Here is a 14,409-nt window from a genome sequence, read left to right on the forward strand (position 1 = left end):
TAGAGTAACTGTCAATCCATTCCATAAATATTAACTGTGTGCCATAGGCCAGATACTGTTAACAGCTGTGGCTACAAATTAGCTAAAATGCAATCTGATTTTAGCCTGTACATTTAGACAGGACCAAACTCTGTGCTGTAGCAGGGTTTGGAAGAATTATTAACAATAGGTTTTTCCAGTGCAGGATTTAAGAGGGGATAAATATTAGGTCTACAAACAACTTTTGAACACCTTGATCTTAAGTAAAAATATTCTTTCTTTTCTTTTCTTTTTTGTAGGGATTGAATTTGGGGTTTCTCTACCTCTCAGCTACATTTCCAGACCTTTTGTAACTTAAATTTTGAGACAAAATCTCCATGAATTGCTGAGACTGACCTCAACTTTCAACCCTTCTGTGTTAGCCTCCCAAAATGCTGAGATTATAGTTCTGCACCATGAAACCTGGCCTAAATAAAAATATTCTTATTTAAGCACCTGGCTTCTGATAGTAATGAATCTTTACAAGGAAACAAAACTAAAACAATCATGAAACTATGAATTAAAATTTTGTGATGTGTACAACCCAATTTTTGTGGGAAAGACAAAAATATTCTGCCCATAAGGAACATTTAATCTAGCTGAAGCAACACAACTGGATGCAAAAGCAAATTCTTTGCTAATGGCTACTTTGTTATATTTTATGGTGGCATGATTTAGTTGTATAGAGATTAAATATGGACATTTTCTGGTACTTTATTCTTTTCCAGGGACTTAGGAATTGATTTTTTTTTGCCATTTATCTTAGCAGTTTCCTTGGTAAAGTGAACAGGTCTATTTATTGCTTTTACCTTTCTAGATTTTATTTGTTAGTATAGTCTGACTGGGATATCTGGGCCTCAGAAATGGAACTGAGTTCTAGTGTGTCACTGTATTTTCCAGTAGAGTGAAAATAGGGATGTCCCTGAAATGAACAGTTCTCCAGGCATAATGGTCATTTGACCCACTTTTCATAATCTTTTCCCTTCTCTGTAACATCCTGAAATTCCTGTCCTAGCCTGTACCTCAAACCTAGTAGGTTATGTCCTTATAAATATTTCATTCAGTTCTCAAAATTGAGATATAAGTTAACTACACTTTAAATATGTCTTACTTAAAAAATATGTGTGTATATACTTTTTTAAAGTTCATGTTGAGATGATTTTTGATAAGGAAGCATGAGGAAATAAACCTAGATTAGATTTTTTCTATTAATTACCCTGAAAATAACTAGAAATAATGATATATAAAGCTATTATATAATAAGATAATTATTTTATTATGGCTATTCCTTGAATTCACATAATTAAAAATAAATACACCATACAAATATTTTCTAGATAGCAATTATTGTTCTGTTTTACTCATGGTTAATATACTTTAAATTCTTCCAAAAGGATTCTTATACTTTAGTTCATGTTGAGATGGGTTACATTTTTATGTAACTAAAGTATAAGAATTATTTTGTAACATGCTCAGTGCATATATCATAGAATAGGGATTGTATTTCAAATCCCTTTTTTATAAAAAGTCATCATGATCATTATTTATCATCTCACAAGAATTGATGGGCCCCTAAAAGGACTTTGAGACTTTTTTTTTTTTTTTTAATTTTTTTTATTTTTTTATTTTTTTAATTTTATTTTTTTATTGTTGGTCGTTCAAAACCTTACACAGTTCTTAATACATCATATTTCACAGTTTGATTCAAGCGGGTTATGAACTCCCAACTTTACCCCGTATACAGATTGCTGTATCACATCAGTTACCCTTCCATTGATTGACATATTGCCTTTCTAGTGTCTGATGTATTCTGCTGTCAGTCCTATTTTCTACTATCCCCCCTCCCCTCCCCTCCCCTCCCCTTTTCTCTCTACCCCTTCTACTGTAAATCATTTCTTCCATTTGTATTATCTTGTCTTACCCCTCCATTACATATTTCTTGATATATCATATTTCACATTTTGATTCAAGTGGGTTATGCACTCCCATATTGCCCCTTATACAGATTGCAGATTCACATCAGTTTCACTTCCATTGCTTTACATATTGCCATCCTAGTGTCTGTTGTATTGAGACTTAATATGTTGAAATTATTTCCTTCAAGTCTGAAATACTATGACACATATTTGCCTAAAATCTTCATAGACATTCACAATGAAGTACTATATAATCTAGCATAAATAATTTTTGCTTTGATCAAATCATATACCTGTGTGAAAAGAGCTTGCTTTTGCATTGAGAGTGTTATATTTCTAGTTTAATTGTTCTGAGTATATGGAAGTTTTCTATACTGTATGATATAGTTAACTTCACAAGTTAGAATTCTTTTTATCCTGTTTTCTGCTCAGAAATTACAGCCTATCATATGCAGACTGCTAATTATATTTCATTTTTGTTATGCCCTAATGCTAGTCATGAGATTAAAACTGAATTCTCCAAGGCTAATAATCTTGGTTCCTTACTTAGGCACAAAGAAATACTTATATGTGGAATACTGAATGGCTTTAGAGAATAGCATCTCATTTTATAAAATATTCCAATATGCACTGCTCTGAAATTGTCATTTATTTCACTAGCAAACATGTTTCCACACTTACCATGTACAAAGCTTAGTGCTATTGTACTAGGAAGGGGTTTTTTGATAATCCTAAGTGCTATACAATGACAGTTGTCAAAGAATTGAAATTTTTATTATTGAAATTATGATACATGCTCTGAAAAAATTCATATGATTTTGATATCAAAACACATGGTTAAGTCCTGGTTGTTTTTTTTTCTAGCTGTAAATCTTCACAAAGCCCTTAAGTTGTTTTAGATCCAATTTTTCAATCTGTATTATCTGATCCATAGAAAAAGTAAGATGTAAATGAGATAATGTGTATGGAAATGCTTTTCAAACCTTCAGATAGTATATAAATGTTTGACATTATTATAAAACATGGTTTCTGCCTTCAGGACGTATAACATCTAACAGAAGAGAAAAACAGCAACAAAAACAAAAAAATCATTTATACTGTGACATCTTCCTTTTTCTTTAATGCATTTAATTTTATCCATATAGAATATTTTACATGATAAAAATTAAGTCTACATGTCAATTGTAATAAAAAGACAGATCTAGATTCAGATTTGTCTTTTGAGAGCAAGATCCATATTTTTGACTCTGGGATGTATTTGTAATATAAATAGCAAGTAGTAAAAAGAACTGGCAATAGTCTGCTTTCATAATGTAACAGAGATAAGGAAGCCTTGAAATAGCAGCTTCTTGAGAGCAAACATCAGAAAGATTTTAATTAGATTCTTATTCAATAAAGTATTTTTGTTACATGAACTTAACTAGGCAGCAAAATCCCAGCAACCGAAAGGATAAGGAAGTCTGAGGAGCTCTAACTTTCTTGTCAGAGAATGCAATGACAATGGCTGGGTTTGCAGGCTACACGTTCGGAGGTGGACAAGAAACTGCTGTGCTTTTATTTCATTCCTTCTTTCTTCTTTTCTGTTTTCATTATCTTTTATGCTTCATAATGCAGAACTCTAGTTAGGCTTTCCAGGAAATTTTTTTTTATAATTGGGTTTTAAGGTATCAATATGCAACACACACACACACGCACACATACACACAGACACACACACAGACACACACACACACACACACACACACAGACACACACACTGCTTAGAAAAGTTAATGATTCCCACTTAAAAAGGAATATCTAATATTAAAACATTCTCAATTTAATGATGTAATACTGTCATTAAGAGTGTCTATATTTTGTTTCATGCCATTGAATGGATAGTAACCAGAGAAACTTTGAAGTTTTATCTATCAGCCATTGCAACTAGGGGGCATTTTCTCCTGGGGTGATTCTCCAAGCCCAAGGAGAAGCCCAATTAAAGTCAGTGGGAGTTAGAAACCCAGAGGGAAAGAAATGTAGGAACTTGGAGAAAACGTCCATTATCAATGTGATTTACACAAGGTCACAGAATCTTTTGGTCTCTAAAAGCATGCCCGTGGGCTTGGAAGCCTTGGCTGGAAATCTTCTTGGCTACCTCCTTCCAGGGACTCCAGAGGTAAAGGGTCTTTTGGAATATCCATTCTAAGAAGATCATCTTGTTTCTTTTTCTCCATATGTTCTTGAGTTCAACAGTACAGAAGGAGCTAAGGGCTGCCAAAATGACAGCCCCTGAATTAGTGGATGCCTACCTACAGTCTGGCTAGTTGGATCTTCCAGGTTAACTAAGCAGCTGGCCTCAATGTAGCCCTGAGGACTTCAATCAGAGTCTGTTTTAATTCTCCAGATAATTAGGTAGACCATGCTGGTTGTGGAGATAGCAGTCCTCAGCCAGCTCTCCTTCCCTGCCTCTGTCCATAATCCTCCGATAAGGAGAATTTGTAGCAAAACCTCCAGATCATATCACCAACATGGTCCCAGTTGGATCTCTCCATTGCTGGATGGAATCTTACAGAACAAGAAGGCAAGTGAAAAAGTTACACCGTGAACTATCAGAAGCAACCAAAGTTGCAAAACCACTAACATAAAATTATTCCTCTTTTCAGATATTTTTGAAGAATTTGTGTTAGAACTTTAGCTCATTCTCTATGGAAATACACATTTATGCAAATATAAATCATTTAAATATATGGAGCTATGTAATGTTGATGAACAAGATTTACAAGGCCTTTTATGTTTATGATGTATTTTCATGCAACACAACCATTTAATGAAAGGGCTCAAGAAGCCTATTGACATTTACCTTTCTGGGTACAATATATTTATTAAGCATGAATATAACATTCACGTTAATATCAAACACACATAAAATATGAAATTGCTAGATAGGAATGATGACATATTTTAGTACTTTGATGGTAGTGCCAACATTTCATTTAGGATATTTATATGTGTCATCTAAAAAGGACAATAAATTTCAGGGAAGGCTCACTATATTACAAGACTTTTCATCAACACACTCCACAGGGTAGGCTAAAACCACAGAGGGAAGGAAGAAATACTGCTGAATAATCAATCTTTGAAAGCATTCGATGTTATTTTTAAAAAGCTACATTTAAAATATCCATAAGTCTGAAAAATGAATGTGTCAGAAATGGCGTGATGCATATGTGTAGGCATAAGAGTTATAAGGACATTTATAATAGGTAAGCAAACACTTAAAAAAATAGCTAAGGCTTTGACACAAACTCCACCTCTGGAAGGTAGAAGACCCTTTTAGGTGGCACTGTTGTCAGTTTCTAGCCATTGTATGTGCTGGCATAGGACAGCTGTTCTCACTGCTCATACATATAGAAAAGCATGCGGTCTTTTCAGCTTTAAAGAGGGGTGGGTTGAATTAACCAAGTTTATTACTCCCATATCCTTCTGAACATTGGAATGAAGCTTGCTTAAATCTCTTCTATCCTTAGTTTGGACTTAATTTATGCATGCAGTAGTTCGTCCTGATAGACAAGTATTGACATGAACCTATCAGAAACCACTATGCCCAGGCTATGTTAAGTGAGCAACAGTGATGCAAAGAAGGAGAGACTTGAAGCATTTTTAAAGGGGTGTAGTTGCACTGCTATCTGCTACAACTGGGAGCACCAAATTTTAAATTGAAGGGACAGAGATCGATGGTTGTGAGTCTCATATCCATCAGAAGGAATCATTTGATTCACTGTGAAAGATCAGCTATACTTCGTCTCCATCTTTGTTCTCTGTACTTAAAAACATATCATATTGAACAGGAAAATTCCCTAATATTCTTTTGTAAAAGAGGACCTTATGGATCTATGCTTTTCCAGAGTGATTCCCTTTCACTTCCATTTGCCAAGTGAATCAATGCCATCAAAGTTTTTGTAGAATATCTTTCTATAGGTTTTATTCAGGAGTGCCAAGGTGTATTGCATGATGATTTTTGAAGTTCTTTCCAATACATACAATGCACCAACTGAAAACCATTTTTCTAAAAAAAAATCATTTTTGGAAAGTGAGGCTTTAAAATTAACACCCTTAGTGGACTATCACTAAAGAGGAATTGACCACGTGACAATCTGTATATTTTTGGTTTTTACTTCCACAAATCTCTCCCCCTCTCCCTCTCTCTCCTTCTCTCTCTCTCTCTCTCTCTCTCTCTCTCTCTCTCTATCTCACACACACACACACACACACAATCTCCCACAAGCCCTCTCCCAAAGATAGGTATGGGTTTGAATAACCTACATATCTTTAATATTCTTCATGGTCTTTCATTGCCATACAAGCCCAAAGCAGTTATGAAGCACATGTCAGATGAAAGTACTCTTCTGATTTCCAGACAGAACTTTTCATCTTGGAGCACAGAGGGAAGTCTGTAAGTCTGCTCAGTTTGTAACACTGTTTACAAATGGGCCCCATTTTTTCTCAAAATTGTAAGGAGAAACTATTTATCATAAAGCAGGAAGAATATATATAAATATATATATATAGTCTCATTGTCTCAGCCCCTCTCCTGAGAGGTTATATAATATTCTGTTCAAAGGACTATTTAGGCTGCAAGTGAAATTTAACCTTTGAGAGAATAACCTTGAACACTGGCAAAACAATATTCTACTTACTAGTAGGCAGAGCATGAAATCCCATGCCCCCATGATGGGGAAAGTCCTCTTTTCCACAAATTAATTTTTTTACTACATCTGTAACAAACCTGGCCACAACCCTGGAGGTATACCTGTAGATTATGTTAAATTTATGTCACTAACTACATCTGTCCCTCATTCATTTTGTTTTGGTCTGTCTCATAGATACCTAATTAATGGAAACTCAGATAGTGTGCTACTCACCCCATGTCCATACTGGAGACATTTTAAACTCTCCACTACTTTGTTTTAGATTACACATGGACTGTGGACAGAAAAGATAAAAATGGCTCATGAGCAGGCAAGGAAGAGCTTCTTTACACAGCAAGCTTGGAGGAAATCCTTGAGGAAAATCCTAATCCTAAATTTATTGGCCAAACTTACTTTTACTCTGACCTTGACTTCACTTCAGTCACTTAATTTCTTTTTATCATTTAAGCCAATATAACCTAAGACCTCAATCTTAATGCATCTTTTCTGATTTGTCTTCACTCTTTCCAGTCTCAGTTGTATTGATGTTTTTGCAGAATGGTTATCTGTGGTGAGCCGTTCCTGCGGACTGTGGTCGCCATTACATGATGGTGCTGGCTCCGCTGTGGTCAGTGAAGGACAACTCCATATCAAAGAGAGTTGGCGTGTTCCCAGCTCTTTATCAGAGAAAGTTGGCGTGTCGTTTTCTAGCACCCTGTGAGAAGGGTACACGTGGCAGCTTCGCATTGGGGTTCACGGTGCTTTATTAAGGCTGGGAGGGGCATCTGAAGTTTAGTAGAAGAATTATTAGAAGAATATCAAGGGCCTGAATAAACTGCTGAAAGAAGATTCCTGAGTCGCGTCTTCCTTGCGGGCAAGGGGGGTCACGACAAGTGGTGCCGAAACCCAGGAGAAAAGAAGAAAAAAGAAAACACCAGGAACCAGAACTTTCAGCAGTCAGGGAGGCGCGCCAGTAAGTCCCAGGATCGCACGGAGCCGCTGTGGATCCCTGAACGCCTGACAAGAAGAGTCTCGAGATCTACTAACCAGCAGCAGGAGGTGCCACAACAGTCCCATGATGAGGAGCTTCATTCTGATGAGTGCTCTGGCTCTGATGCTGGTGCCAACGGTACAGATGGCACCAATGCAGTGGTGGGCAGTGGCACGGGCATGGCCAATGCCAATGCCAGTTCATAGTAATTCTAGTGTCCTCCCCACTCTTTTTTCTACCTCATGTGAGATGTCTGCTCCTTGTACCTCTCCTAGAGGGGACATGGAAAATATTTTTAATCAGTCTCAAGTTAATCTCACAGGAGTTTTTTGTTTCAGTCTTCGGAACACTAATTGTATTAGCCTTAAGACCAAAAATTTGACTAACTGGGAGGACCCATTGAGGTCCAGTCGAGTCTCAGGGAGCATTCTCAGTGCTGTATTGAGCCAAGTAGTTTCAGGGAAGCAATCAGGCTCAGGGACCCCCGCAACTAGCTCTGTTTTAAACATAACTACTTTAGCTATTATCTCCGAGGTATTAATCCCAATGCCTCCTTCTTCTAATAGTACTTGCAATGCCACTCATTTCAAGGCCTCTCCTTACTGTACCCCTAATTTTGGTTTTCCCCCAACATCTACACCTTGTCAGGATCATTCTTGGGAGAAACATCAAGTTGCTAAAGGTTTCTCCTTTCCCCCCCCTCTTAAGAGATATGTTTACAACTTTAACAACAATGCCAACTCCTCTACAGGAACAGGTTGGTCCTGGTTTCAGTGGCTCATTTCCAATGAGAAGGGGGCTTCAGCCAATATTTCTGCATTGGCTCAATTACTAGGAGCCAAAAGTTGGCTGGCTAATGTTTCTGGCACTACTAAGGAGAGTGAACGAGGTAATAGGCTTACGTCTGTTTCGTTCAACTCTCTGTTACATTATGCCACATTGCCTCCTGCAATGGTCTGTATCCAATCCCCGTTCCTGTTCCTTTTAGCTAATAACACCTCATCGGGGATGCTGGATTGTTCTAATATTACCTGTTTCTTATCTGAGTGTTGGAATGGTTCTTGGACTGTAGCAGTGATTATGAAAATTCCAACTTTTGTCCCAATCCCAGTCACTGCGGATCCAGATAACTTTCCTATTGTAGAGCTACTTAGAGTCCACAGAGATTTTGGAATCACAGCAGCTATAGTGACAGCCATGGCGGCATCTGCTGCTGCAGCAGTTACGGCCGGAGTAGCCATGGCCAGTCAAGTACAAACTGCTGCCACCATTAATCAAGTTGTTCAACAAACGTCCACTATACTTGAATCGCAAAATGCGATTAATCAACATATTTTGTCAGGGATTTTAGCCGCCAACCAAAGAATAGATTTTCTTCAAGCTCAGGTAGAGGAATTGGCTGACCTAATACTTTTAGGCTGCATTGACCAACGTGCACATTTATGTATAACCTCTGTCAGATTTAATGATTCCAGGAATGCTTCCCACATCATTGGTGGATATCTGGCTGGGAATTGGTCCATGGAAGCGGAAGACATGATCCAGTCTCAACTAACCCAGATAGCTGTCTTGAATAGTACCCGTGTCGATCCCGTGACTCTGGGTCAATTCACCAATTGGATATCTTCTGCCTTTTCCTTTTTTAAGGAGTGGGTGGGAGTAGGCATTTTTGGTGCACTGTGTTGTTTTGGTATGTTCCTCTGTTTGTGGTTTCTCTGTCGCCTAAAAGCTCGTAGTGCTCAAGATAAGGCTATGATCATACAAGCTCTTGCAGCTTTAGAACATGGTAACTCACCTCAAGTCTGGCTTGCGCATCTTAAACAGTAAATCTTTGACATGGTCATTGCACCCCAAGTTATTATAACATTGCACTGGGATTGACATGTCTTTCCTCGTTATTCTCTTAGTGTCAAAAAGCCCTTGCACTCTGCCGGTCTTGCTACCATTGCACGCAGATGGGTTTCTACACTAGTGCCTTTGACATGGTCGTTGCACCCCAAGTTATTATAACATTGCACTGGGTTCGACATGTCCTTCTTTTGTCTTTCTTTTAGTGCTGGAAAGCCCTTGCACTCTGCAGGTCTTGTTGCCATTGCACGCAGAAGGGTTTCCACACTGGTCTTTATCTGTCACTTTAAAGTCCGTGCCTTTCTTTCAGGGTGCTGCAAACTTGTTTGTAGTTGTACTTCTAGACAGCCACAGTTCAACCTCAGCTATTCCCTCTTACTCACCATCGTCACAATACAGGATGCGAGGCAAGGCACTGCACTTGAGTGATCCATTGAGAAGAGGGACCTCAAGGGGAGCATGTCCTATTGCATGCGGGTTTGACGTGTCTCCGCCCCGCCCCACGAAAAAAGGCGTTGGCTGATATGGTGTCAGATCTGGGGAAGGCGCCCCCTGGGGCTGGCCCATACTATGCAGCCACTTCTGCACAGTGGGATAGGACCTCTACTCTCGCCTGTATTGTCTTAGTGAAACAAAAAGGGGGAGCTGTGGTGAGCCATTCCTGCGGACTGTGGGTCGCCATTACATGATGGCGCTGGCTCCGTTGTGGTCAGTGAAGGACAACTCCATATCAAAGAGAGTTGGTATGTTCCCAGTTCCTTATCAGAGAAAGTTGGCGTGTCGTTTTCTAGCACCCTGTGAGAAGGGTACACGTGGCAGCTTCGCATTGGGGTTCGCGGTGCTTTATTAAGGCTGGGAGGGGCATCCGAAGTTTAGTAGAAGAATTATTAGAAGAATATCAAGGGCCTGAATAAACTGCTGAAAGAAGATTCCTGAGTCGCGTCTTCCTTGCGGGCAAGGGGTGTCGCGACAGTGTTGGTGTATTTATATTGTATTTTAACTGGAAGGTAGGCGTTTCCTGGGTCTTCATTTTCAAACTTTCAGCAAAGGCCACCCGGAAGCTAATCTCCTCCAACTAGATTCTGGAACTGTATGATGGTTATCGTACTTTCCAGACTACTGATATGGATAAAGACACTTCAAGAACTTGTATCATAAGAAAATTGCAGAGTATATACCTCAAATCTGTCTTAGTGAAAATCCACCATAGATAGATTTCTTTTTGTACCTAGATGGTGCCTGAATCAAGGTAATCTACTTATCCATGTTCAAAATAGACACTGGAATGGTTAGTGAAATTGTGGCCTCAGATTAATGTTTATGTTAGAAATGGACAGAAATAAAATCTCTCCTGTGCTCATATAGGATTGTGGAAATTAATGAAAGAATTCCACAAGAGTCCTTTCTTTAACTTAAATGAGTGATTCCTAGCAATAGCTGGAAAATGAAACTGTTTAAAATCCAAAATTAGAGCAAGAATACTATTTTTCAAATTCATCATCAAAAGTCTGGTTTCAATCCTGTTCTTTGGCTGGACCAAATTATTATCATTCATACTTTCAGATTCAAAGAAATTCTGAAATTTTTTTAAAGCGTTGCCCAGCTAACAAGAAGCTGCTAGCTTGAGTTCTTCCTAGCAAATTTTGCAATGCTCTTACACACCATAACCTGATCTTTAGATGTCATGCCTGTAGGCTTTTCATGAACTGCACCAAATTTCTTACTTAATTCTACTGTTATTTAAAAGGTCATTAAAAGAACAAAAAAATAATATCCAGATTATTGAGTTTCAATTATAGAGCTTTTGAGGCTCATCTAAATTTAGCAACATTTTTTTTTCGTAAAATGACGTGTCTTCATATGTGACTTAATGATGAATCAAATCTGGTTTCTTATTGAGGGTAGACAGTATGGTCCTCAAGGGTAAAGACACCACTGCTTACTAATCTTTGGCTCTGAGAGGAGAGTGAAGTGCTGTCACAGAGCAGGAGGAAAATGCATGTTTGTTGAAAATAACTACACATGGACCTTGAGTCATAATGCATTATTTTCTTTCTTCAGTTTGTCTACATGATGGAGCCACAAAGCTGCAATTTGTAGGGGCCAGTTTTCCTGTTCATAACTCTACAAGTTCCCAATCATAAAGTATGTAGTTGTCAGAAAATGTACAGACACAGTATAAAACAGTTGAAGAGTGATGGTGTTACTTGGGATATATAAAGTTGTCCTGAAAAATGCTGAACACTTGATTTTTTTCCTGTTTAACCTCAATGACTTTCTTAGAAGTTTAGTTCACAGATCTTCATAGAGAACTCTGCTGTACGTATTTTCATGTTGTCAAGACATTTCGCTAAGACTTATCAAGTTGCATTATTATGTAGGCAAAGCTTCAAATACGTAGGAGCCTGATCCTTTCATAGTGAAAAGAGTACAGCTTATTTGGTAATAAGGAGAATTATTGGCAAACACAGCAAAAAATCTAGTTAATCACAAATTTTAACCACTATCTAGTTGACATGTGCCTGCTGTGCTAATTGCTTCATTACTTAATTATGCAAAAAATAATAACATCCACAGCAAACATCACCATGAAGCATTATTAAAATACAGAGAAACATGCTCTACACTCTTTAGTGCAAACATAAATATTTCATAATGAGGAAGAACACTTTGTATATAACTGTTTTGAGAATTTTGCTGCTAGCTTGAGTTCTTCCTAGCAAATTTTGCAATGCTCTTACACACCATAACCTATATTGTCTGTGATTATAATAGACTTTGCCCTGCTACCTACCCCAAAATGGGTTGTTTTTAATTTTTTAGAGCATTGTTGTATGCCCCTTCTGTAATGCATAATTCATTAAATAAAAGAATGAATGAATAACAGGATGCAGGAGCAAACAAGTAAACCTGAAATCTAGGGTACAGATATGAAATTAGAGGGAAAACCCAGAAACTACTTTACTCAGACACAGGATGGTAGCTTCTGGAGTAGGAAGGCCACCGCTGTGTTTCCAATATTTAGCAACAGGGCCAATGGACTAGAGATTTCTATGTGAAACATCCATAGTCCTAGGCAAACAAATGGATGTTGTCATTTGAAATCTTCCTAATTCCATTGCTCTAAATGTTTTAGAAATTCTTAAAGAATTGTTATCATAGAATTTAAGACTTTTCCAAGAATTTCAGTTTTATTCTTTTCTCCCCCAAACTAACAAAATGCTTTTTGTCCTTGCAACTATTTTCACTGTACATATTGTTCTTAAATTTGGGTGTTTTAAAAATTCAAAAGGACATTTGAAAGTGAAATAATTGCAAAGTTGAAGACATTCCAAGGAAAATTTTTATGACTTTGAATACAATTTAAAATAAAGATCAAAAGTCTTACTTACATGGAAGCCTCACTGGAATAAATGTATCCTTCAGGGAATTGTTTCTGAATCAGGTAACTTGAATCTGACCACACTATCTCTGTTATTGTCAATCTTTCACATTTGAACACACAGTCTCATTCTTTCCCTTATGTCTGTCAACATATGTGTAGTTCTTATATATGTTCTCAGTATTTTGTTGCATCTCAATTTATAGAAAAGGAAATATTGTGCTGTTCAGCACTCAGTATTTACATGAAACACCAACATAACTGATGATGGGGGGTATCATGCATAGCCAACGCTTAGGTCTCCCATTGGGTTTTGAGACAAAATGATATAGTGGTGGTATCCTAGCCAACCAAGTATTTAGAATTGATATTTCCTTCCTTTATTTATTTGTTACATGAGTCAGTTTTTGAATATCAATATATTTATGACTATCAGGCACCATATTGGCTACCAGAGCTATAGACGTAAAAATGATGGGCAAGCATATAAAACAAGAAACACAAGTTTCATGACCATTTTCAGGATGAGAGTAAAAGGAAAATAGAAGGCAAAGGTTGTTTGGTGTTGATGTTAGTTAGTATAAATTGTGTTTGAGATATTCAGGTTGAGATGACAAGCTACTGGTCAGAGACCTTGGGATTGTTAAGTAATGCTATCTAATCCTTATATATAATTTTCATGTGTTCACAGCATGTTTTCTCAAACCAACAAAAATTTTTGGTGTAGGAAGGGATCATAAGTATTTTATTCAATAAAATTTTGTTGCTTGTGAACATGTTTTAGCAACTAAAGCTCAAGAAATTGAATTTTTTCTTGCCCAAGGTTAAAATGTGCACTGTCCAAATTTTACACTGTGTCAATTAGATCAGTTTTGCACTGTCTAAAATGACCTGCACCTTAAATATGATGCTGGTTTCCAGGATATATAAAGAAACTTAACACACACACACACACAACAACAACAACAACAACAACAACCTAGTCATATACAGGTGAAGAAATTGAGCAGACACTTCTCAGAAGAAAAAGTATGAATAGTTAACAAATATATGAAAAAATGTTCAACATCCCTAGCAATTAGAGAACTGCAAATCAACTACACTGAGTTTTTATCTTGCTTCAGTCAGAATGGCAATTATCAAGAATATAAGTAATGATAATTTTTGGTGAGGATTTGGGTAAAAAGGTACACGTTGCTGGTTGGGTTACAAATTGATTCAAGCACTCTGGAAAGCAGTGTGGAGATTCCTCAAAAAACTAGAAATGGAACCACCATTTAACCCAGCTATCCCACTCCTCGGTATATATCCAAAGGATTAGAAATCAGCATACTACAGTGATGCAGCCACATCAGTGTTTTAAGAAGCACAATTCACAATAGCTAAGATGTGGAGCCAACCTAGGTGACCCTCATTGGATAAATGGATAAAGAAAATGTGGTATCTATACACAATGGAGTATTACTCAGCCATTAAGAAGAATGACTTTATGTCTGTTTGCCAGTAAATGGATGGACCTGGAGACTATCATGTCAACTGAAATAAATCAATCCCCAAAAGGCAAACATTGAGATATATGGAGGCTAA

This window comes from Ictidomys tridecemlineatus, unplaced genomic scaffold, assembly GCF_052094955.1.
Source record: "Ictidomys tridecemlineatus isolate mIctTri1 unplaced genomic scaffold, mIctTri1.hap1 Scaffold_102, whole genome shotgun sequence".
In the NCBI taxonomy this organism is placed as follows: Eukaryota; Metazoa; Chordata; class Mammalia; order Rodentia; family Sciuridae; genus Ictidomys; species Ictidomys tridecemlineatus.